The 14,558-nt window shown below is 47.0% G+C and overlaps 1 long non-coding RNA gene across 2 annotated transcripts in view; it reads left to right on the top strand.

The window, feature by feature from the left end:
• LOC138468379 (uncharacterized) overlaps nt 1-14,096 on the top strand; it is a 238,905-nt gene extending 224,809 nt beyond the window's left edge. Inside the window, exon 3 of one of the 2 annotated variants that reach the window (XR_011268250.1) lies at nt 13,892-14,096. This is a non-coding gene — a long non-coding RNA (uncharacterized lncRNA). The remainder of the gene's footprint in view (nt 1-13,891) is intronic. The other variant, XR_011268249.1, reaches the window with a different exon arrangement.
• The last annotated feature ends 462 nt before the right edge of the window (nt 14,097-14,558 follow it).

The raw sequence follows: 14,558 nt of genomic DNA, 5'->3' as shown, positions 1-14,558 counted from the left end.
TGTGGTAGAGGTTGAGGTCAAGGTGAGGGATATTGATACATGTTTATTGGCCGTCTGTCTATATAACCCCACTACACACTAGTAACAGGAGTACACACTAATAACACTTTGAATGCACTGACTAACGTTTCCGCTGGTTGGAAGTGGGTAAATAAGGGTGGCCTCATTCTTGTTGGGGCTGGATTTTAACACCCGACGTAGCTGCCCTTATAGCATTACCCTTTATGATAATGTTGTCAGTGAGTCTAAAATGGCTAACCAAAAGCGAAATGTACAAGGTAGGAAATGGTTACTGGAGCTTGTATATGCTGGATGGTCGCACAATGGGCAGCAGAAAACAAGCCACTTTAGACTACCTGTTTGCTAACCCAACCCTAACACAACACGCTGCCCAAATGAGGACACAGTTTAATGACAGGAGTGACCACGCCATCCTAACCTTAGAGGTTGCCTTGAACGCCACTGTCAATACCTATTCATCAGCTGGAGAGTTGCGGGTAAACCATGCTGGCAACCGTGTAAATTGGACAGAGAGAAACATTCAGTGGGTTAATAATGACCTATATACCATCAGCAACTAAGTATTTGTAGATCTGGCCAATATGATGGTAGACGAGATAGAGGAGTGGATTTCAGCTACTATATTAAAGGCCCCGCAGAGTAAAAGCCCATGTGCAATATTTGACTCTGATAAGCACCATCAGTTTAATAAAAGGCTTAGAGATCGGAAAAGAGGAATCAGACGGGAGATCTGTCAAGTAGAAAATAAGAACTGCACCTTAAATGCTCTCTCGCAAATTAAAGCAATTAAAACCGATACCGAAGTTTGGTCAGATGGTGGCGCTACTCTTTAAAACGGAAAGGGTGGCAAAAGGGATAAAGTACAGAGCTCGGGGGATACGAGGAAGATTTGGCAAGCACTGGGGACAGCTAAGGGGAATGTACGTAAAAACGTTGGCAATCCAGTGAGCGAAGCGCAATGGATTGGCCATATAGAAACGCTGTCCACTGAAGGAGGGAACTGGCGAGACGGTCGCTTTATAGCCCTTAAAATTAAGAATTTAACCTAAACGTAAACCATGCAAATCCCCGGACCCGGATGGGTTGGCTGCAGTAGTGATACAGAACGCCCAGGCACACTGGCCGATAATCCTAGAAATACTGTTTGAGAAAGTGATGAGAGAAGGCAGGGTCCCGGCAATATTAGTTACAGTTTCTAAGAAATGCAACAGAATGCTTGTCACAAACTAACCGCCTATTGGCCATGCTCAACGTCTCTGGGAAGCTGTTTGCCTTCTTCATATTGGATCGCTTGCAAAAATGGTCTGAAGCAAGCTCCTCTACAACCCACAACCTCAGGGCTATGGACTTGCTGATTGAGGGCACAAGGAATAAAAGTGGCCATGGCCTGAAAGCGCTTCTTGTGGACTTCACGTCTGCTTTCGACCTGGTCCCTAAATCGAGACTTTGGTTAAAGCTTGAAGTATTGGTATGTCCACCAGTCTGGCCATACATTGTAAAATTGCTTCATACTAATAACACCGGACAGGTCAAGTTAGACAATGAGGTGACTCTGTCTCGACCTATGGCGAACTCTAGGGGATAAAATAGGGGTGTGGCTTGGCACCATTTCTGTTTAATATGCATTTGGCAAATCTACCAGAATATCTAGAGGGGCTGGAAACATGCCCGCCTAAGATCGCATCTGCGCATATTAAATATTTGGCCTACGTCGACGACTTGGTGTTTATGGATATGACTTTCACTGGTATGAGAAAGCTTGCTGAGGGTCTATGGAGATATGTTGCAGAAAACCATTTAGTAATCAATCTGCAAAAGACGCAGCTAATGTTATTCAATCAGAAGAGAGTAGGCCACCCTGCACTTCTGATCGAGGGAATTAAAACTGATTACACCATCACGAAAACGGCTGGAGTGGCCTTGGGCATTAAGAACTCTGTACAATTTAAGACGGAGGGATTCGTCCGAGACAAAGGGGGTAGATATCTCATTGTCTGGGGCAGGTGTGCGGGGGCGGTCCACACAATAGCGGTCATATACGCCCCAAACACTGGGCAGGAACAGTTTCTGGGATCTTTTCTTGAACACAGCGAGAGGCCCCGTAATTCTTATGGGGGACTTTAACCTAGCCTGGAATGTTTGGTGGGAACTAACAGGGTAGCGGATGGCTTCACGTTCTTCTCTTTGATGCACGGTACCCAATCTAGAATAGATTACATATGGGTGTCTGCGACCCTTCTGGGTCGGGTAAAGGAGGTAAAGTTGGGACCCCTTGGTATAGCAGATCATAATGTTGTCTCCATGCACCTAGAACTGGAGGAGAGGAAAAGAGAGATGTGGAGTTGGAGATACCCGGCTTCCCTTATGAGGGACCCGGTGGTTAGGGAGGTAGTGGAAAGGAAAATGAAGCAGTTTATGGAAGAAAATAAGAAAGAAGATACCTCGGAAAGTATAAGGTGGGACGCGTTTAAAGCAACAATCAGAGGGGAGCTTATAGCGCTTAAGGCCAATCGTGATAGACAGATGGGTGAGCTGGAGAGGCGGTTGGAGGGGGAGGTGGAAAGGGCCCTGCACGGGGCGGAACTGAAACCAAGTAGAGCTACTTTGAGGATGTACAGAAGGGCTGAGGGACAGCTACGTGCGTCAGAAGTTCTACGCTAAGGCAAACAAAGCGGGAGGTCTTCTCGCTCGCCTATTGAGGTGGGAAGTGGCAAGAAATATGATAGGAGGGCTTAGGACGGAGGGGGGAGAGACGGTAACACACAACGAGGATATTCAGAAACTTCTGGTTACCTTCTGAGGAGCTTTACGCATCTCAGTGCCCTACGGCCCAGTCTCAGGAGGAATTTCTTGGGAAAGTCACTCTACCCAAAATCAGCAAGGCGTCTCAGGAACTCTTGAATCAAGAGATTAGCGTGGAAGAGGTCAGTCGTGTGATATCTAACCTTCCTCTAGGAAAAGCTCGAGGTCCGGATGGTTTATCCGCGGCTTTCTACAAGACCTTTGCGGCCTTTTTAACATCTCCCCTAACCAGCCTGTTCAATGCGTTCAAGATCTCAGGGCGCATAACCCCATCTATGGAAGAGGCCAAGATGACGCTGATTCTTAAGCCTCATAAAGACCCGTTAGAGAGGAAATCGTACAGGCCAATCACGTTGATTAATACCAACGCGAAAATCTACACAAAGGTGTTGGCTAATAGACTCGAGGGAATGCTCCCGGACCTGATTCATCGGGATCAGTCCGGGTGCATTAGGGGGAGGCAGACTGCAGATAATATTAGGCGAATCGCTCATATTTGGTTGAACAAACGCAAAAAACGAATACTCCCGCGGTCCTACTCTCTTTGGACTCTGAGAAGGCTTTTGACCGCGTGGAGTGGTCGTATCTGTTCCGCACCATGGAGGAGATGGGTCTGGGCGGTAACTTCCTCTGAATGGTGAGAGCTAATTACCGAGAACCAAAGTCTCGGATTCTAGTGAACGGTACTCTTTCGCGTTCCTTTAGACTGACCAGGGGCACGAAACAGGGATGTCCCCTTTCACCATTGCTTTACGCGATATATTTAGAGCCCCTTCTACAAGCGATACGACAGATGGACAAGATTCGGGGCGTCCCTTTTGGCGTGAAGCAGCATAAAGTAACGGCATTCGCTGATGATATGTTGCTCTCCTTGGTTAACCCCATAGAATCGATAGATGCGGTCAAGGGAGTTCTGGTGGAGTTTGCCGAGGCCTCTGGCCTTCGCATAAATTTGGGTAAATCAGACATGTTGGGCCTATCCTTAGGGAAAGATGTCAGTGTTAGTCTCCAAAGCGAGACCCCTTTCGTCTGGTCCCCTGGGGGGATAAAATATCTGGGTGTCCGGGTTACCCCTATGCTAAAGGGATGGTACGTGGCAAATTACCTCCCCCTTTTATAAGGGATAAAGAAGGACCTTCGGAAATGGCTAAATCTACGCCTGTCGTGGATGGGGCGCATCACAGCTATTAAAATGGTAACGTTGCCACGCTTGCTTTATCTTTTTCAGGCTATACCACAAGCGGTCCCGGCGCGGTTTTTTAAGGACCTTCGGTCCATAACTAAAGATTTCATCTGGGAGGGGAAGAGGGCTAGAGTATATAGGCATCTATTAGAGGCCACCAGGAGGAAGGGGGTACTAGCCTTGCCGAACTTCAGGCAGTACTATGAGGCGGCCCAGTTGCGGATTATCAAGGAGTGGCTGCGGAGACAGGGGGGCAGATATGAGTTGACATGGATAGAGCAGTGACTAAGTTTAATCTAGGGGAGGTTTTATGGTTGAGGAGGGAACAAAGGCCTAAGCATATGCATGAAAGCTCCAACTCGGGGTTAATGGCGGACACTTGGGATCGCTTGGTTAAACAGAAGGGTATCACATCCTTTCCGTCCCCGTTCTCCCCGCTATTTAATAATCCTGAATTTACCCCCGGAACCAAGAAGGGAGCATTTACGAAATGGGAGGAGGGGGGGTGCATGAGATTTTGGGACATGTTCCAGAACGGCGAGATTCTCACTTTTAGGGAGTGTAAGGAAGCCTTTGGAGTGGTTTCGTTATTCCCAGTTACACCATTGGCTGTTGCAACCGCCGAATAAATACGCGGCCACCAGAGAGGTCACCCTTTTTGAGAACTTTTTGCTCACAAATGCCGGTGATAAGGGTCTCCTCTCCAATTTCTATAGGATTCTCGATGGATCGTCTCCTCGTACAAGCTGGCCTTTTGTGAAAAGATGGGAGCGGGTGTTGGGAAGGGTCATGGAGACGGAAGAGTGGTCAAAATTATGAAGGAAAATCCCTAAACTGGCCAAGGCCACACAGTTGCAAGAAGGGTGGTATAAAATAATATATGGTTGGCATTGTATGCCAGCCTCATTGCATAGGATGTACCCGGATGTCTCTGGGGCCTGTTGGAGGGGGTGTGGGCCCCGAAGGGACGGCTGAGCATATTTGGAGGTGTCTGAAAACCAGGCATTCGGGGTAGGAGGGAGCAGACCTCCGAAATTGATACTTTTGGGCTTGCAAGAAGGTGACGAACTGGGGGAACCACGTGGCAGAGAACGTGCAAGAACAATGTTGACGCTTGCAGCCATGTCCTCGATCACCCAAAACTGGAGAAGCTCCAACACGCCCTCAATTCATGACTGGTTACGGAAAGTGTGGGAAACGGTGGCCCTGGAGTGGGCGTCTTATGCTATGAAAGGAGAACTGCTGAAATGTGCTGGGGACTGGGGGGGAGATGCTGGCTTTTTCAAGGGATGATTTCAGGATGACGTGGTGCCCCCAACATCTGAAACTACTGGACCTGTATTGAGGCACTCCTTTTGACACAGTGCGAGAGAGACTCTGAAATGTATGAATTTTGACCGCCCAGGGGGGAGGGGGCAGGGGGTGGGAGTTCCGTTATGCTGTTAACATGTTTTAAATTCAATAAAGAGAAGTTTAAAAAAAAGAACTGATTACACCGACAGCTATCAATATCTGGGGGTGGAGTTGGAGCACAAACTGACCTGTCCGGTGTGTGAAGCTGCCAGGGAAAGGAAAGCAGAGCAATTGTCTGCCTTGATTGCTGCTTTCAGCGAGAGCACCGCGGGGAACGGCCTGAAGGGAATGGTTTGTCCTGCTGTGATATATGGCCTGGAATCCCTTACGTTGACGGATATGCCCTGGGTCGCCAGGAGTGGGGCATGTTTTTGGCGACAAATCCTCAGACTAACAACCTGTATCGCAATCGATGTCACACGCCTTGAACTGAGGCTCTGTTCAAAGGAAACATCCATCCTGTTAAGGCCTATCCCGCTATACATACAGGCCTTACAGTGTCCATTACTAAAACACATGGGCCTGGACATGGAGAATAGAGAGGATTCTCTTCTCCATATGTCAAATCAATATTAGACCAGTTTGGGCTAATTAATTGATCACCAAACTTGGAGTTTGCATACTGGAAGCTCCGAAAGGAGTTTAAGATCAAAATGCTAGATTGGGACAGGATAAAAGACCACATACACCTACAGAGGTTGAAATAATAGCAGTTTACATCATGTATTATTTACACCCCGGGAGTAGCACAGGGCTATCTCATGTTATGCCCATCAAGACATCTCTGTAGGTTTATGTGGCTGCTCCGAATGAATAGGCTGCCAGTCCTGGGCGACATTGGACTGGCACGGCCAGTGAAGCATAGTGAACGATTCTACCGCGCCTGGTGCCGAGCGCCCTTCCATGGCTACGCCTATTAAATCAGATTTGGCTGGATACGTACCCGGTTTGTCTTCAATCAGCCAGAGTGCCTTCTGGCTCCGCTGGCTGCCTGAACACAAATAATAGCCAATCACAGCTGGCCCTATATCCTGCATGGTTATCATTTGGGCAAGTGTTGCCATAAGTCTACCCTGGCCGGATGACATGGGGTGAAGCGAGGGAACACAGAAAATAGGACCACACTGGCGTTTTCTATCTCATTCGCCCTCGATGCCAAATACATACCCTGCTCATAACTTGCTCCTCTGGGTGTCTATGGCGTCACTTCAGTCGCTCCAAAGTAGGGATCCTTTCCCCCAAATAATCTCCTCCTTAACATTTATGTAATGGTTTTATGGTATTTACAATTAGGAAGTTTCTTTAATTTCTTAAATGCTGCAATTTTGTAAATTGTGTGCACTGTAGTATATCGTATATCTATATATCTATTTTGTTTATTTCTTTTGTGTTTCTTTTTTCCTTTTATGTGTAAAGTCTTTCACTAAAACAGATTAAAGTATAAAATCGAATAAAATTCCCTAAAATGAATCCTGCATGTAGACCTTCTAAAGACCAAACGGCTTTAAAGTCAGTGAAACGCATTGTGTTGTCGTGCCCGGCGATTACTGAGATTATGCAGTAGTGCTTTGGGAGGTTTGCAGGAGGATGAGGGTTTTCTGGGAGCTGAGACATTTTGGTCCCGCTGTATGTGTGGGAAACAAATTAGCCCGATTCCTGCTGTGGAACATGTTGGCTTTTTATTCAAATTAGATTACAATTCTAGATTTGTTTATGTCAAAAAGTATTTATGGAAAGAGAGAACGGCTTCAGTGTAATATGCCTCTAGTGTGTGAACATTTTCTTTTTTTACATAGAATTGAACATTGTTATGTTATTATGTATAAGATTTATTTTGATCCAGGAATACGCTTAATAATAAAAAAGCTGGTGGCGCCTGCAGTGGACTTTGCACAATGCCCGATCTTTCCTGTGCGCAGCCATGGCCTCAACCCGATGAGGGCTCTACTCAGTTTTGAACATTTTCACACCAACCCCACTCCACACCCACATCCATTTATTCTTCAGTTTACCCCTCTCCAGCCCCCCCAAAAGCATCATGGGGTGAAGTGCATTGCACTGGAGCATCATGGCCCATAGTGCATTGCACTGGGGCATCATGGGGTGTAGTGCATTGCACTGGAGCATCATGGGGTGTAGTGCATTGCATTGGAGCATCATGGCCCATAGTGCATTGCACTGGAGCATCATGGGCCGTAATGCATTGCAAAGGAGCATCATGGGGTGTAGTGCATTGCACTGGAGCATCATGGGTGTAGTGCATTGCATTGGAGCATCATGGGGTGTAGTGCATTGCACTGGAGCATCATGGGGTGTAGTGCATTGCACTGGAGCATCATGGGGTGTAGTGCATTGCACTGGAGCATTATAGGGTGTAGTGCATTGCATTGGAGCATCATGGGGTGTAGTGCATTGCATAGGAGCATCATGGGGTGTAGTGCATTGCACTGGAGCATCATGGGGTGTAGTGCATTGCATAGGAGCATCATGGGGTGTAGTGCATTGCACTGGAGCATCATGGGGTGTAGTGCATTGCATTGGCGCATCATGGGCTGTAGTGCATTGCATTGGAACATCATGGGCTGTAGTGCATTGCACTGGAGCATTATGGGGTGTAGTGCATTGCACTGGAGCATCATGGGGTGTAGTGCATTGCATAGGAGCATCATGGGGTGTAGTGCATTGCACTGGAGCATCGTGGGGTGTAGTGCATTGCACTGGAGCATCATGGGGTGTAGTGCATTGCATTGGAGCATCATGGGGTGTAGTGCATTGCAAATGAGCATCATGGGGTGTAGTGCATTGCACTGGAGCATCATGGGGTGTAGTGCATTGCATTGGAGCATCATGGCCCATAGTGCATTGCATAGGAGCATCATGGGGTGTAGTGCATTGCACTGGAGCATCATGGGGTGTAGTGCATTGCATTGGAGCATCATGGCCCATAGTGCATTGCATAGGAACATCATGGGGTGTAGTGCATTGCACTGGAGCATCATGGGCCGTAATGCATTGCAAAGGAGCATCATGGGGTGTAGTGCATTGCATTGGAGCATCATGGGGTGTAGTGCATTGCACTGGAGCATCATGGGGTCTAGTGCATTGCATTGGAGCATCATGGCTCATAGTGCATTGCATAGGAGCATCATGGGGTGTAGTGCATTGCACTGGAGCATTATGGGGTGTAGTGCATTGCATTGGAGCATCATGGGGTGTAGTGCATTGCAAAGGAGCATCATGGGGTGTAGTGCATTGCACTGGAGCATCATGGGGTGTAGTGCATTGCATTGGAGCATCATGGGGTGTAGTGCATTGCATAGGAGCATCATGGGGTGTAGTGCATTGCACTGGAGCATCATGGGGTGTAGTGCATTGCATAGGAGCATCATGGGGTGTAGTGCATTGCACTGGAGCATCATGGGGTGTAGTGCATTGCACTGGAGCATCATGGGGTGTAGTGCATTGCATTGGCGCATCATGGGCTGTAGTGCATTGCATTGGAACATCATGGGCTGTAGTGCATTGCACTGGAGCATTATGGGGTGTAGTGCATTGCACTGGAGCATTATGGGGTGTAGTGCATTGCATTGGAGCATCATGGGGTGTAGTGCATTGCATAGGAGCATCATGGGGTGTAGTGCATTGCACTGGAGCATCATGGGGTGTAGTGCATTGCATAGGAGCATCATGGGGTGTAGTGCATTGCACTGGAGCATCATGGGGTGTAGTGCATTGCATTGGCGCATCATGGGCTGTAGTGCATTGCATTGGAACATCATGGGCTGTAGTGCATTGCATTGGAACATCATGGGGTGTAGTGCATTGCATTGGCGCATCATGGGCTGTAGTGCATTGCATTGGAACATCATGGGGTGTAGTGCATTGCATTGGCGCATCATGGGCTGTAGTGCATTGCATTGGCGCATCATAGGGTGTAGTGCATTGCATTGGCGCATCATGGGATGTAGTGCATTGCACTGGAGCATCATGGGGTGTAGTGCATTGCATAGGAGCATCATGGGCTGTAGTGCATTGCATTGGAGCATCATGGGCTGAAGTGCATTGCATTGGCACATCATGGGGTGTAGTGCATTGCATTGGAGCATCATGGGGTGTAGTGCATTGCATAGGAGCATGATGGGGTGTAGTGCATTGCACTGGAGCATCATGGGGTGTAGTGCATTGCACTGGCGCATCATGGGGTGTAGTGCATTGCATTGGCGCATCATGGGGTGTAGTACATTGCATTGGAGCATCATGGGGTGTAGTGCATTGCATCGGCGCATCATGGGGTGTAGTGCATTGCATCGGAACATCATGGGGTGTAGTGCATTGCATTGGAGCATCATGGGGTGTAGTGCATTGCATTGGAGCATCATGGGGTGTAGTGCATTGTATAGGAGCACGATGGCGTGTAGTGCATTGCACTGGAGCATCAAGGGGTGTAGTGCATTGCATTGGCGCATCATGGGGTGTAGTGCATTGCATTGGCGCATCATGGGGTGTAGTGCATTGCATTGGAGCATCATGGGGTGTAGTGCATTGCATCGGCGCATCATGGGGTGTAGTGCATTGCATTGGAACATCATGGGGTGTAGTGCATTGCATTGGAGCATCATGGGGTGTAGTGCATTGTATAGGAGCACGATGGCGTGTAGTGCATTGCACTGGAGCATCAAGGGGTGTAGTGCATTGCATTGGCGCATCATGGGGTGTAGTGCATTGCATTGGAGCATCATGGGGTGTAGTGCATTGCATCGGCGCATCATGGGGTGTAGTGCATTGCATTGGAACATCATGGGGTGTAGTGCATTGCATCGGAGCATCATGGGCTGTAGTGCATTGCATTGGAACATCATGGGGTGTAGTGCATTGCATCGGCGCCTCATAAACCGCAGACGATTTAGCACTTTGAAAGTTCGTGAACAGGAGTCGAGCCTCCAGGAACAGTAGGACACTGGTAATACTGGGTGAAGGGTCTCAATACACATAGCTCTCCCCAACATACACAGACGTGTACTCTGGCCGATGAGGAAGGAGGCTCTTCCAGCCAAAACTATATATATCATGTGACCAAGCTACAAGTTGTAGCGAAACGCTTCATCTGTGGAGCGCCTTTGCTCGGCTGGGCGAGGGTTGGAGGTTTCTCCTATGAAATTGTTTTTAAACCCAATTTTTTTGATAAATAAAGCCAAACTTTTTATTCTATTTGGATTCTGGTGCAGTTTGTGGATTTGAGCTGGGAGCCTGCAGTCGGAAGTCTACTCCGTGAGTGTGGCTCAACATCACTCCGCGTAGTCGGAGTGAAAGGATTGGAAATATATATATATATATATATATATATATATATATATATACACATACGGTGGTGGCGCGAGTTATGGTTGCTTAGCTTACCATAACTGGCGAATTTCAGGGGGTTTTCGGTTTTACTTGGAACAATAACGTCCCTTTAACAAAGTTTTTTCACTGAATTTCATAGGTTTTTAGTAGCACACCTTAACCATAACCTTTAACAAAGTTTTTCATTGAATTTCATAGGTTTTTATTAGTGCAACTTAACCATAACGTCCCCTTAACAAAGTTTTTTCATTGAATTTCATAGGTTTTTATGAGTCCAACTTAACCATAATGTCCCTTTAACAAAGTTTTTTTAGTAAATTTCATTGTTTTTTATAAGTGCAACTTAACCATAACGTCCCCTTAAAGTTTTTTCATTGAATTTCATAGGTTTTTATTAGTGCAACTTAACCATAATGTCTACGAACATCTGACTTCATTGCAGACCTTCCGGAGAGTGCCACATGACCATATGCTGGCGCGCGGCATGATGACGTGTCCGAGAACCCGTACGCACTTCACGATAAGATCTGTGCTTCGCGGACAGTTCTGAACTGCATTTTCTACTGATCTAGGAACTTTCAAATTCAAAATTTCCCTTGCACAGCTCCTACACCTATTCCTACTCATCCATTAACAATCTAGTACATAGTACATACTTTTAGCAAAACTGCTTAGAAATAACACACGCGCAACATTTTCCCCCGTCCACCTGCCCCACCATATTAGTGTTTGGTGCCTCTTCCCTCATTTCCTTCCCCACCTTTCGTTCTAAGCTCTCCTGCCAAAATAAATGCAAAATAAATGTTCCTTTAGGAACCACCTTTCAAGTTAAAAAATAGAACTAAAAAAGAAACATATAGACTCCATCTACTTTATATTTCTCAGTAAAGTACATGGACTCAATAAGATTTTCCAACATTTCCATTTGCATTTTGTGTTATGCTAATGGGAATATTGTGGCGTTCATCCTCCGTTCCAGGGACTGGAACAGTGGATACCGGCCCAGCAGCCCAAGTTATCAGCCCAAGCGAAGCGAGGGTGGATAACGAGGTCTCTGGACCATTATCCCCCCATTCCAGCCCCTGAAATGGGGGATGAAGGCCATTAGCAGCCTAGGTTCCCAAAGCGGGAACCCGGGGTACTAAAAAAGAGGATTTTTCTTCCTACACCGGGACGCCTGTGGCCTGTGGTGTCCCGGTGTAGGAAGGAACATCATTTTCGAAGATGGCCACCATGGAAAGGGAAGGCGGGGGTTCCATACAGGGCCCCTCTTCGCTTTCCATGGCAGCCTGCAGAAGGCAAAAAGAGAACCCTATGACCATATTACCACAAGCACATTTTCTACCCTTTTAAATCTATCCTAATTTCGAATAACTTTACCCAAAGCCAGTCCCAGGTGGACATGGCCTCTTTAATCCTATGTTTTTTTTCCTTGTGGTCATGGCCAGTAGCCAGATTGTCCGGATCATGACCTTATTCCATGACCCAGACAATCTGGCCACTGCCCATGGCCACAGGCTACCCCTCAGTCACTAAAGGTATACTGCTATTTTTTGTAGCTACATTATGACACTTGTCAAAAAATAAAACACTGACACATTTCCAAAACCATGCTTGTAGGTCCTAGGCAATGCTCCTTAAGCAAGTTTGCTGGAAATCCACCCGTTTTATTTTTTCAAAAGTGCCAAATGTATGCACATACAATCGTCATATAACCTAGCCCCCACTTGACAAAATCCATTCAGACTTTACGAAAAGATTTACATCTAGATCTTTAATCTTTTTGCAAACCTTTGTGTATATTTGTCAAATGGCACCACATTTATAAGCCTTTACACTATTTTGGGACCCCCCTCTAATGTTGCCCCCTCTTGACAAAATCTCACCAAATTCCGCAAAAACATTTATATCTATATGTATTATCAGTTTTCCAAATTAAGTGTATATTTGTCAAATGGCACCTCATTTATAAGCCTTTACATTATTTTGGGACCACCCCTCTAATTTTGCCCCTTCTTAACAGAATCCCACCAAACTTAACAAACTAATTCCGGATCAGGTCAGGAATATAATTGCAAAATTACATGCAGTTCCATTAAGTGGCGCCAAAGTTATAAGCCACCCAAGAACTGTTTTTCTCCAAACCAGTAATGCAGAGGTGTCCGCGAACTTTCACAGGACTGTTCGCGAACATCTGAACTCTTTGCAGACTTTCTCGGCAAAAAACACCCGCTTTTTTACTTCTTGCAGCCATATCCCATCCCATCCCATCCTAAACACCCCTCACCTTCCCAGAGATTATTTGATAAGTTTGACAAGTGCAATGTTCGGTTTTTTAATATGTTTTTACTGCGATGTTCGTGGACACCGGCAGATGTCCGCGAATCCAAGATGGTGGACGTTTCCAAAAATCTGACACACTTCACGCTCTTCACCATCCAATCAGCAGAAACGTTGCATGTCCGCAGACATGACGCAAGCCGATTAACCAATTGGTGTCCTGTCTGCGGAGCGGACAGGGAAGTGTGTCTGTGACGCGGACATAGATATCACTAATTTTTTATGACCTACCTTTTGGTCATTTTTTTAAAAACTACTGGACGGATTTTCACCAAATTTACAAAAGCACGCTTTGGGGACCAAGCCGCAGCTCCTGCCGCAAATTTGGTGAAAATCCGTCCAGCAGTTTGGGCTGTAGGCGTGAGCAAAGATTTTTCCCCATTCAGTCTATGGGAAAAAAAGACATTTTGGGATCCCCCCTATAACTTTGCCCCCCGTGGACCAAACCTCACCAAACTTTGCAAAACAATTCAGAGTGGGCCAAGTTTGGTGAGGATTCGTCCGGGGGAGCGAAGTTATAAGGCGCCCAAAAAGTGCTCTTCCTATGGGATTAGCAACTTAACCATAACTACACAGCCACTTCCGTGGCTGTGTAATACATATATTAAGTCTATCCTCAAACAAAGCCCCAGGTACAGCCCTAGAGACTTCACGCTCTAGGACAAAAAGGTGTAGCCATATGACAAGGATACATGATCTGAAGGCAACACTGGGGCTCTCGCGTACTGAACTGTGCACCAGTACAGTCTCTGCTGACCTTACTATGCATACAAGTTTCCACAGTTATGGCTTTCTGTCTTACAGCGGGCTGTGTTCTGGTGCTAAGCTCTCTTCCTCTCTCCCTTCTAGGGTGACCCTCGGAGCACCTCACTTTCCGACAGACACCAGAGCCTGATCTTGGAGTGATGCCAGTACCTGCCAGATGTTTCCGCAGGAGGTGGAGCCTCAGACCTGGGGAGGGCCACAGTCCATGCTGCACAAGTGTCTGTGTATAGTCCCTCTTTGCCCTTTGTGATGTGTATCACGCTCACATTAATACACTTTTAGATTTGATGTATTTCCTGCTTGTCGTCTCCGTTCTTTATTGACTCCAGAGGAATACCAGTGTCCTAGAAAGGTGGTGTACCATGCAACACAGAGAGCCGCTGGTCCAGAGGAGAGTATATACTGGGGCAGGTTGCCAGGGAAGACTTAGACTAGACCTAAGCACACAGAGGGTCAGAGGAGAGTCAGTACTAGGGCAGGTTGCCAGGGAAGACTTAGACTAGACCTAAGCACACAGAGGGTCAGAGGAGAGTCAGTACTAGGGCAGGGTGCCAGTGAAGACTTAGACTAGACCTAAGCACACAGAGGGTCAGAGGAGAGTCAGTACTAGGGCAGGGTGCCAGGGAAGACTTAGACTAGACCTAAGCACACAGAGGGTCAGAGGAGAGTCAATACTAGGGCAGGTTGCCAGGGAAGACTTAGACTAGACCTAAGCACACAGAGGGTCAGAGGAGAGTCAGTACTAGGGCAG

This window comes from Ambystoma mexicanum, chromosome 4q (genome assembly GCF_040938575.1).
Source record: "Ambystoma mexicanum isolate Mex_15411 chromosome 4q, UKY_AmexF1_1, whole genome shotgun sequence".
In the NCBI taxonomy this organism is placed as follows: Eukaryota; Metazoa; Chordata; class Amphibia; order Caudata; family Ambystomatidae; genus Ambystoma; species Ambystoma mexicanum.
Note: the sequence above shows the minus strand (reverse complement) of the source record. Positions and strands in the feature narration are given on the sequence as shown.